The sequence below is a fragment of the Lissotriton helveticus genome, chromosome 10, assembly GCF_964261635.1.
Source record: "Lissotriton helveticus chromosome 10, aLisHel1.1, whole genome shotgun sequence".
Taxonomy (NCBI): Eukaryota; Metazoa; Chordata; class Amphibia; order Caudata; family Salamandridae; genus Lissotriton; species Lissotriton helveticus.
The window spans coordinates 233411719-233437489 of NC_136071.1; the positions used below are offsets into that span (position 1 = coordinate 233411719).

General features: G+C 43.0%; 1 protein-coding gene across 3 annotated transcripts in view; it reads right to left on the reverse strand.

The window, feature by feature from the left end:
* The window catches only part of LOC144785133 (vomeronasal type-2 receptor 26-like), a 79563-nt gene extending 58521 nt beyond the window's left edge, over positions 1–21042 (reverse strand). Inside the window, exons 1-2 of one of the 3 annotated variants that reach the window (XM_078664216.1) lie at positions 20860–21042; positions 14088–14179 (exon numbers count right to left, since the gene is read on the reverse strand). The gene's annotated coding sequence lies outside the window, so the exon portion shown is untranslated. The remainder of the gene's footprint in view (positions 1–14087; positions 14180–20859) is intronic. The other 2 variants (XM_078664215.1, XM_078664214.1) reach the window with 2 other exon arrangements.
* Between the last annotated feature and the right edge of the window lie 4729 nt (positions 21043–25771).

Below are 25771 nucleotides of genomic sequence, written 5' to 3' on the forward strand. Positions count from 1 at the left end.
CGCGGGCCGAATTGAAAGCACTGATCCCATTGGTCGTTCATCTCAGGATACACAAGTGACGATTCCCAAGTAGGGATGGAGCGGGTATATGATATATTTTGTAAGCGCTCATCATTGGCAGCGCTGCACTTGATTGATTCGAGCGAGTGACCTGTAACTTAGGATGAGGCAGGGATGCAATTAGTTTCTGACACTGCGTGTGTGAATTATAAGGCAGGTGCAGCATCCAATTTGAAAAGTTTTACCCACTCAATCATCTGTGATATCGGCCGTTCACTGGGGAGACCTGTGTGAACTTAGTGAACAGCCAATATTGTGTAGACTCGGCACCGCAAATTAAGTGCTGGTGCTTAGAACAGGAAAGCACCGGCACAAATTAAGCCCTGGATATCGGCCGTTCACTGGGGAGATCTATGTGAACTTAGTGAACAGCCAATATCGTGTAGACCTGGCCCCAAAAATTAAGTGCCGGTGCTTAGCACCGGAAAGCACCCGCACAAATTAAGCTCTGCAGTTACCATTTTTCGTCCACCTCATCCTTTTGGCTGACTAAGAGGCTCAAGGGAGTCCATATTTAATAAAACAATGTAAAGTTCATGCAGCCGATTTGGCCACACAATAACTACCAGGAATCAGTAACAAAAGTTAAGTGGGTTTATTACAAGTTAATAATCATTCCAGTAAGTACACAAATCAAGAATATGTTATGAAAGTAAATAATTATAACAAGCAATTTAAGGTATCCTTCTCTAAACTCAGACCGTTGTGTGGAAGGTAGCCACAGTAGAGTCTTCTCTGTTGGTTTCCACCTATGCAAATAGCAAAACAAAGTTCAATAATCTGCAATGAAACTATTTACGAGGTCTTCGTGAGTCTTCCTTAATCCTACTCGGTGCTCTTCTAATGAACACCCTTCCACTCCTTCAGCAGCCTCAGGCCTACTTACTCTTCTTGATACTATCAACAAAGTCTATTTAAATGTCTTTAGTAAAGGTACAGTTCGCAGTTTAGTGAAATCAGGTCAATTATACTGCGAGCCGGTCTACTCAGTGACAAAGTAAGTTCAAAACATGGCCCAACCACAGTATTTAGTACAATGATGCACAGTCGGCCCTGTTATCCTCAAAATCCCAAAGCTCTCTCTCTCTCTGTCATCAGTAGCAAGGTATGTCCAATCAGGGGATGAGTACCTTCGACAAGGTACTCTAGCTCCTTTTGTTCTCTTGAGTGCAAGCCCTTTCCTGTCATTCGGACCACAATCCTCAGTATTCTCGAAATGGAGTGGGGCACACGTCATCCCGGCAGACTTGGTCTCTCTTTCTCTTGCCTTCTTGGCCAACGTTCTCCAGCTCCCACTTGCATTACCACAGCACTAGGCCCCTTGTCAGGGTCTGATTATGGCTCAGTCAACACCACAGGATGAGACTCTTCTGCCTCAGCTTCAACTGTTGACTCATCAGGACCCCCCTCAGGCCAAATATGTGCTGTCTCAAACTCTCGCTGGTCCCTTACAGCTTGTCTAACCTGCTCCTGTTGTCTATCGATTACAGTTGGCACTTCTGGGAGAGGTGCTGTCACATCATAAAGGGGACACTCAACTATGCAAGTGTGTACAGCGTGGATCCAGTTGGGGAGACCTCCATATTTGACAGCAGTGGTCTTCACTAGAATCACCTGGTAAGGGTCACGACGTCGAGGTTCCAAGCACGTCTTTCTTCCGGGCATGTTTCTTCACCAGAACCCAGTCGCTGAGACTGTGGTCAAGGCCCTGCTCCTGGTGTGGTGGGGCAGAGGTGGCTCCAACCTGCTGAGACACAGAATGCACCACATCAGGCAGTCCTCTGCAGTAGTCAAGAATCATGTCATTCGTAAGGTTCACATGCGCTTTTACAGGTACAGTTGGCAGTCTCATCGCTCTGTCCATTATTATTTCGTGGGGGCCCAGTCCTCCGATTGGGAACACTGTGAAGATTCATCTACACAAGAGGCAAAGCATCGGGCCACTTCAAGAACGTTGAAGCACACACTTTAGTTAGCCTAGATTTCAGCGTGCCATCACCTATTCCACTATTTCTGAAGCCTCAGGTCGGTAACTGCAATGTAGTCTTTGCTCCACTTGTAATGCTGTACAAAAAAATTTCAGGATCTCATTATTGAAATGATTCCATTGGTCTGATTCTTGCTAAGTGGAAAAACCAACCCTAGGGATCCGTTTCCTCAACAGCAACTTAGCTACTGTGAGACTGTCATTCCTTCTTGTCCAGTAGGCGTTGATCAAACATGAGAAGATGCACACAGCCACCAGGACATATCTCAACCCATTGCACACAGTTATCTCAATAAAGTCCAACTACATCCTGTTGAATGGACCCCCTGATCTCTCTACATTACTCAACGTCATTACAGTTCATTATCTTGCGTTCATTTGTTGACACACAACACATCTGTGACACAATCCTTCAGCCATCTACCTGAACTGGGATTAAACCATGTTTGTCGAAACAGTCTGACCATGGCATCCCTCCCTACATTAGCTGGGCCATGATAATGTCTAGCCATTGGGGGCAACAGACTATCTGGCATCTCAGGTCTTCCCTCTCCTGAAACCCAATTCTCATCTCTATTGACACAGCCTGCTCTGACCCAACTGTTCTGTCTCTGACACCTCTTCCTTTAACAACTTAACTTCCTTCCACAAGTCAGCTGTTGTCAACAAAAGGTTGTTATTGGTCTCATCTTCAGTTTCATTAGATGATTCACCATTAAATGTGCAAGTCCCATGCGCACAAGATTGTGTGACTTCATCACCAACTGTCACATAATCTTTTCCACTGCGGTGTGCAAAACATTTCACAACTGCAATCTGGCTAGGCGCCTGTAATGCTTCAAGCAGTCTCATCACATTCTCACCATTGTGGATGGGTGAACCTGAAGAAATCATAAATCCTCTTTGTGACCATAACTGTCCAGAATCATGACCAAACCCAAAGCCATACTGACTATCAGTGAAAATCGTCATTTTCAGCTGTCAGGAAACACAGCACGACCTAGTAAGAGTGATCAATTCAGGCACTTGAGCTGGTGGTACTCCTTGATACCAGGAAACGTCAACTACACCGGAGACTATGCAAACTGCATATGCAGCTCTCAGATTTCTTTCATTGTCTCATAGATGGCACCCACTGACAAACAATAAAAAATGGACTCAGGCAGTGGCTCATCTTGAATATCTGGTCTTGGCTTGGTGCACAGTTCAGTGACATTAAGGCAGTCATACTCCACCTCCCTTTCCTCACTCACGACTTCAGGTAGGGGCAAAAGCGTAGCAGGGTTCAAGTTAGCACACTCTGCACATTCACATTCTCTGTGGTCAGTATGATTTGCTCATATCTGTTCAGGTGGCTATTGCTCAGGTGCTGGGTGCGGGTCAACAATATTTCAACTGAATGGGCACAAATGCAGTAAGGTGATGAGCCATCACAGTTCTTTCACACTGATCTATGCTGACACCTATGGCTGCCACAGCTTTAAGGCCTCCAGGCAGCACTGCAGCTACGGGATCAAGGGTAGCAGAAAAATAGGCCACTGGCCTTTGGGTATTTCCATGCAATTGTATAAGCACTGACAAAACTGCAGAAAATAGCTACATCTTTGTTTTAGTCAGGTATTCCTAGTGCCGGGGCGCAACAGGGACTTTCTCTCAGCCCATAGGAAGGCAATCAAGCAATCATTATCCCCGGGTACCAGATTAAACCCATCCTTGTGTATCAGCCTCTGTAAAGACGTGGCCACTAGTGAAAAGTTGGTTATCCACTGGCGACAATAGCCCACCATTCCCCAAAACATCCTGACTTCTCTCTGAGTGGTTGGCGGATTCATTTACAGAATTGCCTAGATTATTTCTTGTGACACCTTCCTCGTTCCCTTCTCAATGTGATGTCTGAGATATATGACTTCTTTTTATCAATATTGTAACTTACATGGGGACACTTTATGTCCATTCTCAGGCAAGTGGTACAACAGGGCAATAGTGTCTTGCATGCAAGCTTCCTGTGTACCCGACACAACCAGTAGGTTGTCTATGTACTGCACTAAAACTGTGTTACAGGGCATAATCAAGGACTCAAGATTCTTATCAAGAATCTGATTTTAGATCGCTGTATATCATTGAGGGACTTGGCATAATGCCAAAATATAGTTCTGGAACTGAGAGCTGAAGAGGAACTGGCGAAAAAGGTCTGACACAAATTGATGACAGTGGACCAATTAATCAATCAATCAATCAATCATTCAGGGTTGTTGAAGCATAACTACTCAACTGTGAGGGTCTTAAGGCACTGGTGGGGGGTGGCTCCGATGAGTGTAGGGGTTGTCCGAAGAGCCAGGTCATGAGGTCCTAGGTGGACTGGGGGTCAGCCGAAGAGCCAGGTCTTGAGGTCCTTCCTGTACTGGGACAGTGTGGGTGCTTGTCGGAGGTGGAAGGGAAGGTCGTTCCAGGCCTTGGCAACGAGGTAGGAGAAGGACTTTCTTCCTGTTCTGGTCCTGTGGTTGCGAGGGATGGCGGCCAGAGAGAGGTTGGCTGATCGGAGTTTTCTTCTCGGTGCGTGGAAGGAGAGGTGGCTATTCAGGAATGATGGTCTGGTGATGTGCAGGGCCTTGTATGCATGTGTGAGGAGTTTGAAGGGTATTCTTCTTTCGACTGGGAGCCAGTGGAGATTGTGGAGGTGTTGGTTGTTGTGACTGTGGTGAGGGATGTTGAGGATCAGTCTGGCTACGGCATTCTGGACAGTCGGAAGGTTTATTATTATTGATATTGGCATAGAGCTTGTGGCCGTAGTCTAGTCTGCTACTGATGAGTGCGTGTGTGATGTTTTTCTAGATTCAGAAGGGATCCATCTGAAAGTCTTTCGAAGCATGCAGAGAGTGTTGAAGCTTATTGTGAGCGATGAGTCCAGTTTTATGCTGAAGTTTTGTGCGTGGCCCGTCGAGATGGAGGGATTTCCTACAGTGGGGGACCACTAGGAGTCCTCCCATGCAGAGGTGGTGGAGCCCAGGATGAGTACCTCTGTTTTCTCATAGTTGAGTTTCAGGCAGCTGTTCTTCCTCCAGGTAGTGATGGCTTTCATCCCTTCTTGGAAGTTGTGTTTGGTGATGTTGAGTTCGTTGGTGAGGGAATGGATGAGCTGGGTGTCATCGGCATAGGTGAGGATGGTGAACCCATGTTTTCTAACGATGGTTGCAAGGGGTGCCATGTAGATGTTGAAGAGAGTGGGGCTGAGGGAGGAGCCCTGGGATACTCCACAGTTGGTGTCTGTCGGTTTCCGAGAGGTAAGTGGGAGTCTGACTCGCTGGGTTCTGCCTGTGAGGAATGAGCATATCCAGTTGAGGGCATTGTTGCGGATGCCGGCATCTTGGAGTCTGGTGGCTAGTGTGCGGTATGAGACGGTATTGAAAGCTGCCAAGAGGTCCAGGAGGATGAGGACTGCCATTGCGACCCGGTTGAGGAGGGAGAAGATGTCATCGGTGGCAGCTAGTAGGACGGTCTCGGTACTGTGAATGCTGCGGAATCCTGATTGGGAGATGTCCACAACATTGTTCATTTCGATGAAATTTGCAAGCTGGGTGTTGACGGCCTTTTCGATGGCTTTGGCTGTGAAGGGAAGCAGGGAGATGGGTCTGAGGTTTTTGAGATCTGTAGGGTCAGCAGAGGGTTTCTTCAGGAGGGGGTTGACCTCTGCATGTTTCCAGTAATCAGGGAAGATGGCAGTCTTGAGGGAGCAGTTGATCGTCCAGCATAGGTTATGCGCGATGACTGAGGCATCCTTGTGAAAGGTGTGGGGTGGGCAGGGGTCTGAGGGTGCCCCAGAGTACAGCTTCTCATGGAATTTGGAATGAAATCATGGCTGAATTTTGCACCATGGGACAACAAGGAACAACTATTATATTTATCTTTCTCAAATCTTGGATTATGCTGTACTTACCGCTAGGCTTCTCTAAGCGCATAATGGGTGAATTACATCGACTATCCATTATCTCCTTCAAAATGCCTCATTGAGTCAATCACTGGAGTGATTCCAATAGGTGTTTCAGGAGTCAAATTATATTTTGGGGTTCTTGGGTTTTACATTAATGAGGGCAGACTCAACTCCTTTGATTAAGAGTATGTCCTTTCCTGAAAACTCCCAGACTTATGGCTTCACGATATCTTTAAGATCAGGTGGTAAATCATCATTTGTCATCAAGGAGTGCAATCCAATATTTAGACCATGTCCTGCTACTTTGAAGGCAACATCTTAGCCATGAGTCTGGAACTCTATGCCCTTTGGGGCACAGTAAATGGTGCAGTTCAATTTGCACAACAGGTCACGCCCTACTACATTTACAGGGTTCAAATCACATCACAAACCGGTGATTCTCGTCCAAGGACTCTATTTTAAAAGCTACTTCTTCTATCACTGGGCTTGTCATTTGCTAATTTGTGACTCCTAGAACTTGGATTATTTTTCCAGTGAGGGGTAGGTTTGGAACTTCCACTGTTCTAACAGTAGAGTGGGTAGCACCAGTATCAATCAGGAATAATATGGGGTTGCCATTCACCTCACCTTTTACTAATGGACAACTCTTTTCTCTCTCTAGGACTGCACCAAGTACGCAATCGTCCTTCCTCCACAGGCACTGTCATAATGACTGATCACACCCATAATCCTCAAATGCTTGAAACATAGGAAATTGTCAAAACGCAAGCTGATTTTGGAAAGCATTCTGATTCAAAATCGGGACTTGATTTAAATTAAATCAGGGACCATTTGCATTTTGCTTCGGCATCAGTGCTTGTGGAACCTGCACCACTGGAGCTTGGGGCACATTAAAATTATACGTTATTGAATGCTGTACATTGTGTGACTGTACAGAGTATTAACTTGGGGCTGTGTAAACCCTGAATTCTGAACCTGATTCTCATTTATAATTCAACTGGCATTACAACGACATTCCCGCTTACAATGCTCTACCTTATTGCAATAATGATAAGGATTCATTCTCTTCGATGTTGCCACATCAATCCCATTACTTGGGTCAATTGAAACACCATAATCTCTACCTTCTTGTGGGAACCCATTCCCACCCGCCATCACAGGAGTTCCCTACTGATACGCTCCTTGTGTAGTCCCAACATTCCCTAAAAAAGGTTGACTCTGATTTCCCCTCTGCCCGACTCTCATCTTTGCCATCATCAATTTCTCCTTAAATCTCTTCATCTCCAACTAATCACTACAATATTTTGCATATCTCAAAATGTCATCAACCGAGTCATTCTGCCAACAAAACAAATGCTGTTGAATAATACAACTTATCTCAGGTCTCAATCGCATCACAAAAAAGGACACAAAATTCCCATTGTCTTTAGATTCAAGAGTCTCCATTCCACTTGCTGTTTAAACACCTGCCAGAACCTCTCGTAATAGGTTTGAAATGACTCTTTGTGCTCTTGGGTCTTCCTGTCAAGCTTGACCCAATCAATATCTTTAGCTGGAATCCTCAATTTCAGAACGGTAAACACCGGTTGATACTTTTTCATTACCAATGTTGACGGAACATTTGATACTGGACTTGTTTGAGACTCTTTTTATTGCCATTCTATAGCCACCTTGCATTCTGCCCACAATATGGAACAATGTATTCAAATCCACCAACAAAATCTGTGCAATCTCTACAAATCGACCAACCTGTGTATACCATTCCACTGGTTTTTCTCTCAATTTGGGGGAACTTATTTGTGAATGACGCAAGATCACTTCTACTTCAAGGCACATGGACATAACCTCCACAGGGCACTTCCTTTAATGGAAAAGTTGAAGCACCCGCTCCCTTCACAATGGACGGAGGCAGTTCTCCCCTGTGTTTCTTTTGTACTTTTTTGTTCACCAATCTACATTCCCTTTTATCTAGCTCACTTAATTTCCATATGTTACTAATTAATTCCTTATTCTGCATTTCATCCCTAATGTACTCATGCTGTTTATGTCATTTTCATTAAAGCATACATGGTAGCCTTTCTGCAAAGACTTGGTCCTATACAGATCTATCGCATACTTCTGAGCTGATTCAGACAGTTTTTCATGACTTGTCCTGCCCATTTGGTAACATCTTTAGACATGACAAGTTCACTCTCTTGGTAGCCATCTAATTGGGAAATATCAAGGTTTCCTTGTATCATCTCATCCAGGTCTAACTTTAATTTAATCACATCCACTGCATTGTCTCTCACTGGAGACTGAATTGTTTTTTAACCCTATCATGAACTTACATCTTCTTTTGGGGTCCCGTTTATAAACATAAGCCAATTATCTAGGTCCTTGGCACTAAGGCCATTCTGTACTGTAGGGGTATTAGACACTATATCTTCCCGGGAAGTTCTGTGATTAACACTTGATGTGTGTTTCAAATAGACAACTCAAATTTGGGCGAACTTTGGGCAAACCCTCTTGTGGGGGTAAATGCCATCCAATTAATTATTGGTTTAGCACTTGCAGCACAGGGGGCATTCACTTGAGGCGGGACCAGAGAAACTCCTCCTATTCCTGGACCCATAGGTACGCTAGCTGTCATACCTAATCCAGTAGGGACTGCCAAAGTATGTTTTGGGTTTTCTGTCAATTCAGGTCTATACAAAGGAACCACTGGCCAATAATGACCGGGACACTGAGTGGATCTGGAGCATTAAAAACAGTAGTATTAATAAGGGTATTAATCCTACTCTCTCGCAACAGTTTAGAATTTGCATTCACTAGTGCAGTAGCTACTCCAGAGTGTACTCTGGCTTTTGTACCATTCATCCAAAATACCATCACTAGAATTACTATTACTGGCTTCACCATCACTCTCTAAGTTTTCTTTCTTTTCCCCCTTCTTCTTCTTCTTCTCTTCCTTACCTTTCTCTGTTTCTCCACCTGTCAAAGCAGGGAGCAGTCTAGCTCCCTCTATCATGTCAGTTCTCCGCTTCTTTTGTTATGCATTCCACCTAGCATCAGCATAAGTATGCACTGCCTTTCGGGCTCTTCTCTGATACCTTTCCTTTTTGCTTAACATGAGCTATGCACTCCCAAGCATAAAGAGCTTTGTACTTTGCTGGTGTAGGAGGTGGTTTCATTTCGTACCGTACTCTTCTCACATTCTCAATTATTGTCAAATTAAATATGCCATAGTGTGGAAACATCAATGCACCTTCTTTCTCTGTGATCATATGCCATTGATTCAGCCAAATACATGTATGAAGGCCCATGTTTATGGTTAGAAAATGAACTGGCACATCTTCAGGTGGTGCCTCTTCTCACTCTCAAAAGGAATTTTGACATGTCCCCATATCAAATCTTGTGTAGCCATAAAGACTTTCATTTTTCAATAAAAATAATTTTGACAATCATAAACAGACTTTTTTTTTAAATTGGGAAATAATTTTCTACCTTCAATTGTGGTTCCTCGTCAATAACAGCATGGCATTCTATGAAGTAGTCAACCAATATTAGTGAAGTTCAACCCTAACCGACCAATATCAGTGTGACACACTGACGTAGTTCTCACTCCTCGCAGCAATTCACCTTCCTTTGCAATTTTCACAAACACGCCCTTCTCTCACCACCAGGGGCGGCTCCTCCATGTGGGCAGAGGGGTGTCGACCCACTGCTTTCTTGCACTGCGAGAAGCAGTAACATAAAATAGCATAAATACCATTTTATGTTACTGCTTCTCGCACTGCGAGAAAGCAGAGGGGTTTGGTTAGGGTGAGTGGGTGGGCGGTCCTGCAACAGGCAGGGGAGGAGTGGCTAGCCCAATGCTGCAGGCCCTGACTGTTTGGTCCGCCCTCTGGTGCCAACCAAGCCAGTCATGCGTACTCTGCCATTTTCTCCATGTAGGCTGCATGCAGCCTACATGGAGAAAATGGCCTCCCCATAGGTGCTTGGCTGGGCGCTTTTCCCACCAATCACAATGCAGCCATTGCAGCGTTGTGATTGGCTTAGGGGAGGGGAGGGAGGCTGCCTGCTTCCTGCGAGGAGCAGAGAAGCAGAGACGACACAGGACCAGATCGGACCGGCTAAGGTAAGTTATACGTATATTTTTTAATTAAAATGAGCCCACCCATGCCAACCCCTCCCTGCGCAACCCTCCCCCCCCCCCCACACCCGCGAGTCATGCCGGCCACGACTGCTCAACATTAAGCATGTAAAACAAGGGCACTCTTGTCTGCTCCACTAAAGAAATCAAAGTATTCAATCACACAAGAAATGGTTCGGAGTTAGGCTTTCCGACCTACTCAGACACACACTCAAGTGAACCTCGACCAGTGGGAATCACCCAGATCAGTGCAGCATCTCCCTAGTGTAAAAGGATCCACAACACTTACCACACCTTACTCTCACACAAAGTATATGTCCTTATCTCAATTGTGCAGTCGACAACATCTCACAACTAGCAGCACAAAACAAAACAGACAATTATAAACCAGTGTTTTCTACACCATGAGTTCATTACTATCCTGAGATCTTAGGCTACACCATACTCACACAACAACTTAAAACATTACTGCATCACACCATGCAATCTCCGCAAAACACCACAAGCTAAACATAAGCAACTGTATCGGGTGACCCTATTTATACTCACTCCTCTCCTTCTCTGATGCAAGAACTAGGCTTTAGGGTCTCTGGCTGGGTTTGGACAGGTCTAGAATATGATGCACTAACTCCCTTTGCTTCAGTAACCATTCATCCGACATGCTACCAGCTGAGAGCGCGCAGGAAAGCAGCTACCATTTTTCATCTGACTAATCCTTTTGGTTGACTGAGAGGCAAAAGTGAGTCGACATTTAATAAAACAATTTAAAATGTATGCAGCCCATTTGGTCACACAAGAAGGACCAGGAATCGGTAACTAAAGTTAAGTGGGTTTATTAAAAGTTAATAATCATTCCTGTAAGTACGTAAATCAAGAACATACTATGAAAGTAAAGAACTATAACAAGCAAATTAAGGCGTCAAAGCAGATTCTGACACAATAACATAATGCATATAATAAATGCAGTCAGAACAATACAGATACTAAAAAAGCAGGAATTGGTGTTTCTTTGAGTAACTCTGCTCCTCTTTCTGTTGCTTGATTTTGAACTTAAACAGAAAAATCACAAAGGGATGACATGCACAAAAATAAGCTGTCAATGTACTGATGTGCAGGCTTATGCTGGTCCTTTATGTCCATCTAAACAACACATCAATAGTCTTTGTTCACCCAAAATCCATGGAATGTTTTTAAACCGGCGATAATATTCTTGTGTTCTTTCAGATGTAAGCACACCATTGCAACCTTGTTGTGCATAACCTGCAATTTTTCAATTTTGATTTCGGAAAGGCCCTTGTACACAAATTTGCAATGTTCTGATTTCAAGATAATCAGTGGTCTTCCCTGTTTTGCTCAGTGACTGAAGTTCACTGACTGGGGTACCAATCCTGGCAAGCTTAGTTTATAGTTTACACTTCTGATGATTGACTTTACCTGAGGTGTGAAGTAAGGATTGTTTTCAAACAAAATACTCAAATTCCTTACCTTTACCAATGGGTGAGGTGCTACTGAGCATTCATTGCCAGCAAATGTTAGTTTTTTTTGTTTTTGCTGAACTTAAAGCAGTGCAATTTTGTCTCGACCCTTACACATCACATAAGCTCAATATTTACGTGCACTTGACAATAATTACTTTTTGCGCCTAACTAACGTGAAACATTTAAACGTACTACTGAAGTGCATTCACTGTAGAAACTAGATATTCATATGTTTGTGTATGTAAATGTTTATAAGCATGTTGCATATATAACTAAGCATGGCCGTAAAATCTGTTCCGCTCGCGGATTTTGCGGATTTTCGGCAAATTCGCAATCCGCGAACTCTCGCGAACTTGCCGAAAATTCGTAAATCCGTGCGAAGTGGATTTTTTGCTTGGTCGCACTTGCCAACTAGAATACTATACAATTTCGCGGGAGTAAACACTTGCGAACACGTAGATGCGGCGGGCAGGGACAATCTCGCAATTGCGAGATTGCAAAATTTGCAATTTCGCACAAGAAATCCACCAGCAGGCAGCATAAACCTTGAAAATTATGATTTTTATCAGAATAACTCCTCAGGTTGACATTTGCCTGCACTTTTTTTTTGCAAGGAGTCCATTTTGGGGGTGGGGGGGTGGGAGAAAGGAAGTGCCCCACAGTCTCCAACTTCCTGTTCCTGTCCAGCAGGCTCCTCCCAGTGCTTTCTTTGCTGGTCACTTTGATTTGGATCTTGACCTGGAAGGATTACTTTTTGTGGATGCTGCTGGATATTTAGATTTTTGCAAAACTGAAAGCACTCAGCAGGTGCAAAAGTTCAATCTTATCATTAGTAACCATTCCCTGTAGTGCCTGGAAGAATTACTTTTTGTGGATGCTGCTGGATATTTGGATTTTTGCAAAACTGAAAGCACTCAGCAGGTGCAAAAGTTCAATCTTATCATTAGTAACCATTCCCTGTAGTGCTTCCTGAGAGGCCCCTTCAGTGTTCAGTTGCCTACTTGCAACTATTCTATGACCCTGCTCTGACCCTCACAGCAGGCTCAGAGAATAGCTACAAGTATACAACAAAGATCCTGTTAAAAAAAGTACACTGCAACAGAAAGCAATTACAGACAAGGAAGCACCTGCCAGCCTGGAAGTTCAAATTCAGTGACACATTAATCAGCCCCTAATTCATTCATGTCAGTTGAGGCAGGGCAGGTGTGCTTTTCCCCCCATAATCTACAGTGATGAACTAGAGGGTGGCATGGGTGAGCCAGAGGGTGGCATGTGTGAGCTAGAGGGTGGCAGTGGTGAAACAGAGGGTGGCAGTGGTGAAACAGAGGGTGCCTTGATGAACCAGACGTAGAAACAACATGGTCGCGACCGTTGCTACCCGACAAGTAAGTTCGCGTTTGCGAACTGGTAAAAAACCGAAATGGCAGAAACACTTGCGAACACAAAAAAAAAAGGAATCCGCAAGATTCGCGAGAGTTCGCGGATTTTGCGGATTGCGAATCCGTAAATACGCAATTTCACGGATTGCCAATTCGCAAAATCCGCCCTTGCTTATATATAACCATGAATTCATCTATTCACGTTTGGTGCTTGTTTTTAAAGTTATACGTGTATCTATAATCATGTATTTGAAGTGCACATTGAAATGCTTGACTAAAGTTAGCTTGACTAAAGGCCTTAATCTTGAAATGCATTTTACTTGCTTTGCTTGTTCTTTCTTCTGAAGGTGTGTCCTCATGATCTCATTGCTAGAGAAAGGAATTTTGTTGTATTATTGATATTGAGGCCTGAGAGAGAAAATCTTGGCAGGGACATGAAGAGCTAGTGAGCAAAAGAAGCCTCACATTCATTGCGTCATTAAACGTAATGGGGTAACCCAGTAACCCTCAGAACCTTGTTAATTTAACTAAAGAAGAACAATGGTTCTGTCGGAAAACACATTTACATTGAAGATATAATGTATATATAAACTTGTAGAAAAACGAATTCTAAGAAAAAACTAATTCTAAGGAAAAATAGTGAAAATAGACACCTGACTACAAAAGAAGATAAAGGCAAATTTTGCATTTTAGCCTTCTTCACGGTTTGAATCTTTAGAAGCTGTCCAGAACAAACAATAAATCAACAAAATGTACACTTGGAAAGTGAGTCGTGACTGGTGACTGGATGCTTAACGGAAAAATAGACAGTAAACATAATCATAAACATACATATATATATATAACATTTAAATCACGTGTGTCCACTATTAGTTAGACTTGTTTCAAAACAGATACATTATTTCTTTGGTTCGTTCAAAGTTTGTGTGGACCTATACATAGACAGAACATCGACTTTTCGACCCTAGAAAGGATGCGCTGAGTTGTCTGCATCTAAAGGCGGGTCTTCCTCAGGACTGCAAAAGGTTGGACAGCCTATGAATGTAAATTATACAAGGTCAGGGCCTAATGTGTGTCAGGGTTTAAAATACGTTCAGTTGGAATGCCGGAATCGGCTTACCTTATGAAAGGAGGTTGTATCAACAGAAAAGCTTCAACTGCAGGGCAGAGGATGTCGGCCGACAAACTCCAGCTCATTTAGGGTACAAATTCCTATGAAAATAATTAAGCATGGGAAACTATTAGGGCTTTTCCCCGCAGTTGTAAATCATATCGTATGGGTAATGTGGTAAGGGCTATGCACACCTGCTTTAATTTGTAATTAGTCTTCAACACCAGCTGGTGGGAAGACCCTTGTGTTTCTGTTTTCCGCCGTGGTGATCACCTGGAAGTGCCAGTCTCAATCCACAGCAGTAATGTACGTACTAAGATGTTAAAGGTGACTGCGATGAACTTAAAACGGCCCGTGGTGACTATGGGTGACCAAATCTGACCTGAATGTACTCATTGAAGAGACTGAAGTTCACTGACTGGGGTACAAATCCTGGCAAGCTTAGTTTATAGTTTACACTTCTGATGATTGACTTTACCTGAGGTGTGAAGTAAGGATTTTTTTCAAACAAAATACTCAAATTCCTTACCTTTACCAATGGGTGGGGTGCTACTGATCATTCATTGCCAGCAAATTTAAGTTGTTATGTTTTTGCTGCACTTAAAGCAGTGCAAATTTGGCTAGACCCTTACACATCACATAAGCTCAATATTTACGTGCACTTGACACCAATTACTTTTTGCGCCTAACTGACGTGAAACATTTAAACGTACTACTGAAGTGCATTCACTGTAAAAACTAGATATTCATACGTTTGTGTATGTAAATGTTTATCTTAAGCATGGATACATGTAGATTCAATTTAAATTTACGCTTATGTTTTAAGTTATATTTCATTTATTTGAAAGCACATTGCATATATAACCATGAATTCATCTATTCACGTTTGGTGCTTGTTTTTAAAGTTATACGTGCATCTATAATCATGTATTTGAAGTGCACATTGAAATGCTTGACTAAAGTTAGCTTGACTAAATGCATTTTACTTGCTTTGCTTGTTCTTTCTTCTAAAGGTGTGTTCTCATGATCTCATTGCTAGAGAAAGGAGTTTTGTTGTATTATTGATAGTGAGGCCTGAGAGAGAAAATCTTGGCAGGGACATGAAGAGCTTATTGAGCAAAAGAAGCCTCACATTCATTGCGTATCAGGAAAAATTAGACACTCAATTTTGCAGTGACTGTCCATGTGAGGGATGGGAAATTTGAGCGATGTTGCCGATACCTACAGTGGGAAGGGAAGAATAATTGGGTTTCTGGTGATGTGGGAAAGAGCTGATCGTTCTTGAAACTTTGTTTTAATTGGTGTTCATGCTGTTAGAGTTTAGGTCAGATCTCTTTGGATTTTGAGAGGTGCAAACTTCACTGCTTTCCTTCTTTCAAATGTGTGGCTATATGCTGAACACTTATTCCCTTTAGAAGATGTCTACTGAAATCTTCACTGTGCTGACTCCTTCCCACTTTCTGAAATTCTTTGAGACATTTCCTATAACTCAATCATAATTTAGATTCCATAGAGGATGGACCTCAAGTGTATACACAACTTGTGGTACAAACCAAACTTGTCTCTGATAACCCAACAGAATAATCAGTTCTAGAAATACCTACAACATTTATGTTCTAATAATCCTTCTCTTGGCAGCAGGCCATATCAACAGTCACTTGACAGAGGCAAACAGCTCCACCTTTTGCACAGAGCGATGCAGGTATAATATTCAGGATGATGTTCTGATGGACATCCTTGCAGATGTACCCTTTAACCTTGGGTGTTTACAGGTGCCAAGTGGCTCTACTACTGAGTTATACACTGACCATAATGAAAAGGTTGCATATCGTGATGGAAAAACGATCCAAATAAATAAATATATGAATAGGTTGTTTTTTGCCTGGTAGACTGCAGCCTAAAGTTGGTTATTGTTATGTTGTTTGTCTGTATATTGCTATTTTTAGGTTTGCCTTGATTTCTTTAGCTGTTTACTAGATGACTGGCAAATAATACACACAGTGGGCTTTGGATTATGCCTTTCAGCCATTATCTTGGTTGGATCAGCGTTTTATTGGGAGTATTATTCTGTCTCTTTAGGAGAGAGGATGTGGTGTTACTACCATAGATGCCGACTTTGGAACAGGGGAACCAGGTTTTAGCCCAGGCATCGGCTCAACCTTCCCTGTTTCTGGGCAAATCACATACCCTCCCCCATTCCTAAAAAATAAAAAAAAGGAATTTTACCTTGTGTAATGTAACTGGTCCTCATGTAAAGTTCTCCAATGCCCTTAGATCAAGTTTGTGCTGTATAAGCCAACAAAAAAAACTATAAAGTCACTTTAGTGCAATGTATGAAATGCAATGTTTTCAGGAGCAGCATGGATTTTTTGCTAGGGTTTGCATTTGGCAGTGATTCTTGTTCTCATGCTGAGCAGCCCTGGTGCACCACCTGCCACCCATGGGGTGAGCACATGGGCGTCCGCAGGGGGGGCAAGGAGGGGTGCTTGCCCCCCCCTGGAGCGACCCTCCTTGCCCCCCTGCGGACGCCCATGAAAATCGTAACTTCAAGATGGGGTTCTCACTCTCTTTCATCTCCTTTCTTTTTTCTGCTTCCCTGTAAAATGGATCCAAAAAAGAAAGACACTTTTGCTGGAAATGTCATATTTTTCTGGCATTTTAATTCCAAAGTGCAGCATTGGGAATAAAAGGCTAAAAATATGAAAAATAGATAAAGAACTAAATAAAGTAAGACAGAGTGGTAGCAAACTGGCCAAACTGATTTTATTCACACTGAAACACATTAGTGCCACTTTTACAGAGTTTGCCAGTGAAGCACTATTTTAGTTTTCTTGTCTTTCTTTTCCCTGGACTTGGAACTATTGCACCAATCCTGGAGGTACTGCAATGTGTGGATTGGAAAACAAAATGGGTGCTGCGGCTCTGTGTCCAGGGATGTGGTCTTTTTACCATACTGCTTACGTTTTGTAAGGATATAAGCAATGGTCATTGAAATGGGTCCATTCAGGGCCCTGTAGTCGTGTCCCTAACTTTTCAGGCAAAAGCACTCACTGATTTCTGAATAGTGAGTGCAAAAGCATTAAGGTAACCATGTTGTTCCTGCTTACATTTCCCATGGTTTGCTAAATTTTGCATTCCCTATAAGTGTTTGCTTTTTCCGGGATGTTGTTAAATTTTTTTTTTTAGGCCGGATATTGCTCTTGTCTAGTGCGTAATTTAAATTGAGCCGCATCCAGGTGTTTATAGCGGGCAACAATTGGGTTGTAGTTGAAGACAGTGGGAGTTTTTCTCAGTGGGGCAGTACGGTGTTCAGTGGGGGAGAGGATGTGGCACTATGGTCAGAGCTGCTGAATTTGGAACTGGGAACCAGGTTCAGCCTTAATAACCAGTCCACCAGACCACTCTCCTGCGAGAGCACAATCACATGCTGGACCTTAGAAGGCTTCGCAACACCTTAGAAGTCCTGGTGTCTTCACACCAGTAGGTGGACCCTAGCATGACAAGTTTAGGTTAACCTTCAAGGCTTGTCCACCACTATCCATACTGAAGTTCACCTCCAGTCTTGCGGGCAGGCCTATGAAGCAGCACACCCTAGAACAACAGTCACTGAGGTCACAGGACCCTTGAGAAGGGCCAGATCTAGGGCAGTGCAACCAGTATGACTGCACCGGTGCTGACTTTAGGTGGAGGCATCATGTTTGTAAGTATATTATGGTTTTAAAAACGCTTGCAGCCTCCTTCCTGGCCTCCAGCAATTTTCGGCAACAATAAAAATGTCATGATGACTCTGGTGATTAATGTTCTTCCTGGAGAGAGATCAGAATTTTGTCTAGTGGAAGTTTTGACTCATGGAAAGGTAGCTCAGATGGATAATGTACCAGCTGCAAAGAACATGCCCCATGCAGATCACAGAGTGCACATAATGTAAATAGGTCAGTGGGCTACTGCTTTTGTCAGAGAGATCCTTTGGTTACTTGCAGTTTATAAGTTAAAATCCTAACTTAGAACAGTGAGCTATTAACTGTCATCTAAGAGCTGCATACCACTGCAAGGCATAAATTAGAGCGTTATGTGCCCCCCCCCCCAGTCTTTGATTATCCTAATGTCCCAAAAAGTGTTCTTTTGGACAGAAATCAATTCTGATTATTAAGGAGAACCCCCAACCATGGTATTACGTTTTTAATTCCGGGTATTGTGTTTCTCCAGACCAATCACTATAAAACTATACGGGCTACTAGTATGGTTGTCATGTGACTCCTACACATTGTAGTCCTTAGTCTTATGTAACATTTTCTATACAGTGATTTACACACATATTGATTGTCTCTGTGTAATGTGTGTGATGTAAAGTGCTCTGACACCCTACAATGGTATGAGTGGCGCTGTAAATCAAATTAAATGCATCTGAGAGAGGGTGGTTATGGAAACTTGGGGGGCACAGTTAAAGGATGGTAGTGAGAGAATCCATGGCAGAGGTGGTCATTGGGGGGCACTAACAAACATTAATGCACAGGACTCCACCAGTGCTAAGGCTGGCCCTGCCCTTGAGGCCAGTCTGCCTCACCCATAGGTACCTCCATTGGCCTTGTTTCAGAAGTAGTAGCTGCAACTCACCAGGGATTGGCAATGCAGGATTTGCACGCACACCAAACTAAGATCGCAAACTTACAGTCACCCGGCTTCATTCACAAGCACTTTTAACATCTGCTGCCTGTTGTGGGGCCACTGGAATTAATTATGCAGCAAAGGATGACAACATTATGCCATAGTGTTGACTAAATTATGCAATCAAAAACGGTTGCAGCCTAATGCAGTATATTTTCAGATATTTTATTATTTTGAGGTGTGTACTCCTGCTAACAGTCTCTGGAAAGATTTTGCCTTATTAGTACCAGTGTAACATACAAATGCAGCAGTGAGAAAGGTGACCAGTCAACCTTTACAATAGGTCATCCACTCTGCAGCAACACAAGTCACATTTTTTATTAACTTTTGATATGTATGAGCTACAAACAATTTATTAGTTTAAATGGTCAGATCATGCAGCAGATCTTGCATTATGAGGCAAATATGGCAGAGCCATAATTTTAGAGAAAACATTTGCAAACTATGATATTTTGCAATTCATGTTTGAACTGCTGTTGTGGAAAAAGGGAGTAGTGCTGATGACAGAAACTCCATGGCTTGGAGACAAATGGCTTGTGTTTCCACATTTTATCGTATTTGGTACATTCTGTGATTAGAAGCATATCCCAATTTGTGAATATATTTTAATGTCAATAACTCATTATAACCTTAAATAATCATGTGTATCTATTGGTTGATTAAACTGGGCAGTAAAATGCCAAACAAATACTAAAAATTAGGATGTCTGCGAATTATGGCCACACCTCTGGCTCCACCCACAGATCCAATCCTTGGGTTATTCCCGCCCTTTAATTCTCCGCCCACTGTTCCCCTACTTTTTTTCCCCCACTTCGACCACTGTGTAAGACTCAGCATCCCTGGACCTGTGATGTGCCGCCGCTGCGGGCGCCGCATGTGCCACACATTTACGGTGCCGGGCTTCCACATGAGGGAGTTGGTTGTATCCCTAAACGTGGGCATGTTGTCAGTTTGACATTGACTACACATAGAGGGACTCTAAGTTTCTTTTAAAAAATATAGCTAACATTTGGACCTATACATTTTATTTTGTATAAATTAATTGAATGTGTGTAAAATTTAGCAATGCCCGGGGAATTCTAGTAAAGGGAGAACCCATTGGCGAATCACTAGCGTGTGTGATTGCCGCATTATTTATTACTAACTTTGACATTGTGCTTTAACTTTGGATAAAAGTTATCATGAATTCTAGCACCAAGAAGCCAATATTGGTAAATGTGTGCTACAAATAATCCCTAACATACACTATGCGTACAGTTTACTTAATCTGGTGCTTTAATCATAGGCTGTTTTAAAGTATTCTGATAAAAATCGAATCCTGCTGAAGACAGCCTTGATTGGTGTTGGATCGAGGACCCGGAAGTCTGCACACTTTCCCTACAGGTGGTGTTTGTTGGCCTGTGGCAGGGTCAGTCACATGTCCTGGATTCCAGGCATTTAATTGAGTCTATCCCAGTTCTGCGCCCCTGTGTTTCTTGTGCCCCACCTGCCACACATCATGTCAGAGAATGGTAATGACGTTAACATTTTGCCCCCCCCCCCCTGGAAAAATGTCTGCGGACGCCCATAGGTGAGCAGTATCTTGTCCCAGTACCAGGGGTACATGCCGCCTTCTTGTAGCATATCAGACATAGAGGAGCGTGTTCTCTTGTGACACTATCAGGAGTGGATGTCCAGGCTGAAGGTGCCTGGTTTCTTTAGTCACTGTATCACTCCTCCATCTCTTATTTTAAGTCCCTAGTCCTACCCTCATTTATTTATTTATTTTATTTATTTATCTTGTATAGCGCAAACAGCTACCCAACAAAGGGTTTCCCGGCGCTGTGATTCAGTGATGAGTAATCGAATGACTGACTTAGATGTTGTAAAGCCAGGTTTTTAAGGCTTTTCTGAATTTGATGTAATTAGCCTCTGCACATTTCACATTTTCTAAGAATTATTTAGGGGTTCAGAGCACATCTGGTCCAACTGTGCAAATGAATGTGCAAGGACTAATATTTAGCACCAAGGAGGAGCAAGATGGCGGATTGAAGCCGCCAGTCCGGAGCACAGCTGATGGTGGATCTGGCCGCGCAGATATCGCACTAAAAGCCAAAGAGTTTTGAATGGAAACTACCTGCCTTATTTGATCACGTAGTTCAGCAGGATCATTTTCGAGCGTCTTGGAGACTTGTGAGAGGTTTTCTCCGTGGCATAATTTGGAGGCATAACCTGGGAGCTGGAAAAACGGATGTGGCGCCCGTTTAGGAGCCGACTAAGGAGGCTGCTCTACTCTGTGCGGCTGCCTACACTGGGCTCGAGCGGCTGGTCAGCGTTCGGCTGGTCGAGTCTGAAGGTCGTTTCTGGGTTTGTCCCTGCAGCAGCAGTAACATGGGAAATGGCGCCAAAAACCGTACCGAGGAGCACTCGTGCAGGGCGAGCATCCGGTACAAACGGCACAGCTGAAGTAAAATCCACGATGGCATGGAGCTGGCTGAACCTGCGTGTGAGAAAACCTCAGAGAGCAGCAGAGAAAACGGGACTGGCAGCTGGTTGTTGCACCTGGCACTGTTTGGCAAAGTGACAGAATCCCTTGGTAATAGCACGCGGAGTGTGGGGTGTGTTACAGGGAAACGTTGTGGAGACAAAGTGAGTCTAGGGCCGGTAGCAGATCTATCCTGCAACATTGTAGCCATCACCGAAGGAAATGACAATGAGGCTGCTACTGTTTCTAAAGGGGGTGCTGCAGAGACAGAGGCAGAGGGATTAGCTGATAGCTTGGTTTTAGCTTTAGACTCTGGGATAGGGTGACCAACTGGCATTGGTGCAAATTCAGGACGGTGAGTGTAAAAATTCAGGACAAAGGGTCAAAATTCAGGACACAAATTCAGGACAGGAGGTCAAAATTCAGGACAAAACTTCATGACAATAGGTAAGTTCTACAGACACATCAGAGGTCGCGCAATAGTATATAAGTAAGCCCAGCCATTTCCAAACATATTCAATCATTTGCAAACCTATCCATCATGTATCCTTCCATCTATCATTTCACTCATCCATCCCTTCATCCATCCTTTCACTCATCCATCCATTATCCATCCATCCACCCTTTCACCCTATCCATCTGTACACTTATCCACCCACTCTTCATCCCATTCATCCATTCACTCATCCATCCAGCCATTTACCGTTTCACCAATCCAGCCATCCTTTCACTTACTAATCCTTCCACCCATCCACTCTTTTAGTCATCCATCCATCCTCCCTTTCTCTCTCCATCAACCTTTTCACTCAGCCAACCTTCCTTCCATCCATCCATCCACCCACCCATCCATCCATCTACTCATCCACTCATGAATCGATCCATTGACCCTATCACTCATCCATCTATCATTTCACTCCTTCACACATCTATCCATCCTTTTGTCCATCTACCCTCCCTTTCACTCATTCATCCATCCTTACATCCACCCTTTCACTCATACGTCTATTCAATCACCGTTGCACTTATCAGTCCATCCATCATTTCACTCATCCACCCACCTGCCCACCCATCATCCACCCAACCATCCACCCACCTATCCACTCATCCATCCTTTCACCCACCCACCATCCACCCACCCACTCATCCATCCATCCTTTCACCCACCCACCATTCACCAACCCACTCATCCATCCATCCTTTCACCCACCCACTCATCACCCATCAATCAATCCATCCTTTCACCCACCCACTCCTCATCCATCCAGCCATCCTTTCACCCACCCACCCCCAATCCATCCATTCACCCACCCACTCATCATCCATCCATTCATCCATCCATCCATCCTTCCCCTCATCATCCATCCATCCTTCCCCTCATCATCCATCCATCCATCCTTCCACCCACCCACTCATCATCCATCCATCCATCCTTCCCCTCATCATCCATCCATCCTTTCCCTCATCATCCATCCATCCCCTCACCATCCATCCATCCTTCCCCTCATCATCCATCCATCCTTTCACCCACCCCTCATCATCCATCCATCCATGCTTTTCCCCCCATAATCTACAGTGATGAACTAGAGGGTGGCATGGGTGAGCCAGAGGGTGGCATGTGTGAGCTAGAGGGTGGCAGTGGTGAAACAGAGGGTGGCAGTGGTGAAACAGAGGGTGCCTTGATGAACCAGACGTAGAAACAACATGGTCGCGACCGTTGCTACCCGACAAGTAAGTTCGCGTTTGCGAACTGGTAAAAAACCGAAATGGCAGAAACACTTGCGAACACAAAAAAAAAAGGAATCCGCAAGATTCGCGAGAGTTCGCGGATTTTGCGGATTGCGAATCCGTATATACGCAATTTCACGGATTGCCAATTCGCAAAATCCGCCCTTGCTTATATATAACCATGAATTCATCTATTCACGTTTGGTGCTTGTTTTTAAAGTTATACGTGTATCTATAATCATGTATTTGAAGTGCACATTGAAATGCTTGACTAAAGTTAGCTTGACTAAAGGCCTTAATCTTGAAATGCATTTTACTTGCTTTGCTTGTTCTTTCTTCTGAAGGTGTGTCCTCATGATCTCATTGCTAGAGAAAGGAATTTTGTTGTATTATTGATATTGAGGCCTGAGAGAGAAAATCTTGGCAGGGACATGAAGAGCTAGTGAGCAAAAGAAGCCTCACATTCATTGCGTCATTAAACGTAATGGGGTAACCCAGTAACCCTCAGAACCTTGTTAATTTAACTAAAGAAGAACAATGGTTCTGTCGGAAAACACATTTACATTGAAGATATAATGTATATATAAACTTGTAGAAAAACGAATTCTAAGAAAAAACTAATTCTAAGGAAAAATAGTGAAAATAGACACCTGACTACAAAAGAAGATAAAGGCAAATTTTGCATTTTAGCCTTCTTCACGGTTTGAATCTTTAGAAGCTGTCCAGAACAAACAATAAATCAACAAAATGTACACTTGGAAAGTGAGTCGTGACTGGTGACTGGATGCTTAACGGAAAAATAGACAGTAAACATAATCATAAACATACATATATATATAACATTTAAATCACGTGTGTCCACTATTAGTTAGACTTGTTTCAAAACAGATACATTATTTCTTTGGTTCGTTCAAAGTTTGTGTGGACCTATACATAGACAGAACATCGACTTTTCGACCCTAGAAAGGATGCGCTGAGTTGTCTGCATCTAAAGGCGGGTCTTCCTCAGGACTGCAAAAGGTTGGACAGCCTATGAATGTAAATTATACAAGGTCAGGGCCTAATGTGTGTCAGGGTTTAAAATACGTTCAGTTGGAATGCCGGAATCGGCTTACCTTATGAAAGGAGGTTGTATCAACAGAAAAGCTTCAACTGCAGGGCAGAGGATGTCGGCCGACAAACTCCAGCTCATTTAGGGTACAAATTCCTATGAAAATAATTAAGCATGGGAAACTATTAGGGCTTTTCCCCGCAGTTGTAAATCATATCGTATGGGTAATGTGGTAAGGGCTATGCACACCTGCTTTAATTTGTAATTAGTCTTCAACACCAGCCGGTGGGAAGACCCTTGTGTTTCTGTTTTCCGCCGTGGTGATCACCTGGAAGTGCCAGTCTCAATCCACAGCAGTAATGTACGTACTAAGATGTTAAAGGTGACTGCGATGAACTTAAAACGGCCCGTGGTGACAATGGGTGACCAAATCTGACCTGAATGTACTCATTGAAGAGACTGAAGTTCACTGACTGGGGTACAAATCCTGGCAAGCTTAGTTTATAGTTTACACTTCTGATGATTGACTTTACCTGAGGTGTGAAGTAAGGATTTTTTTCAAACAAAATACTCAAATTCCTTACCTTTACCAATGGGTGGGGTGCTACTGATCATTCATTGCCAGCAAATTTAAGTTGTTATGTTTTTGCTGCACTTAAAGCAGTGCAAATTTGGCTCGACCCTTACACATCACATAAGCTCAATATTTACGTGCACTTGACACCAATTACTTTTTGCGCCTAACTGACGTGAAACATTTAAACGTACTACTGAAGTGCATTCACTGTAAAAACTAGATATTCATACGTTTGTGTATGTAAATGTTTATCTTAAGCATGGATACATGTAGATTCAATTTAAATTTACGCTTATGTTTTAAGTTATATTTCATTTATTTGAAAGCACATTGCATATATAACCATGAATTCATCTATTCACGTTTGGTGCTTGTTTTTAAAGTTATACGTGCATCTATAATCATGTATTTGAAGTGCACATTGAAATGCTTGACTAAAGTTAGCTTGACTAAATGCATTTTACTTGCTTTGCTTGTTCTTTCTTCTAAAGGTGTGTTCTCATGATCTCATTGCTAGAGAAAGGAGTTTTGTTGTATTATTGATAGTGAGGCCTGAGAGAGAAAATCTTGGCAGGGACATGAAGAGCTTATTGAGCAAAAGAAGCCTCACATTCATTGCGTATCAGGAAAAATTAGACACTCAATTTTGCAGTGACTGTCCATGTGAGGGATGGGAAATTTGAGCGATGTTGCCGATACCTACAGTGGGAAGGGAAGAATAATTGGGTTTCTGGTGATGTGGGAAAGAGCTGATCGTTCTTGAAACTTTGTTTTAATTGGTGTTCATGCTGTTAGAGTTTAGGTCAGATCTCTTTGGATTTTGAGAGGTGCAAACTTCACTGCTTTCCTTCTTTCAAATGTGTGGCTATATGCTGAACACTTATTCCCTTTAGAAGATGTCTACTGAAATCTTCACTGTGCTGACTCCTTCCCACTTTCTGAAATTCTTTGAGACATTTCCTATAACTCAATCATAATTTAGATTCCATAGAGGATGGACCTCAAGTGTATACACAACTTGTGGTACAAACCAAACTTGTCTCTGATAACCCAACAGAATAATCAGTTCTAGAAATACCTACAACATTTATGTTCTAATAATCCTTCTCTTGGCAGCAGGCCATATCAACAGTCACTTGACAGAGGCAAACAGCTCCACCTTTTGCACAGAGCGATGCAGGTATAATATTCAGGATGATGTTCTGATGGAC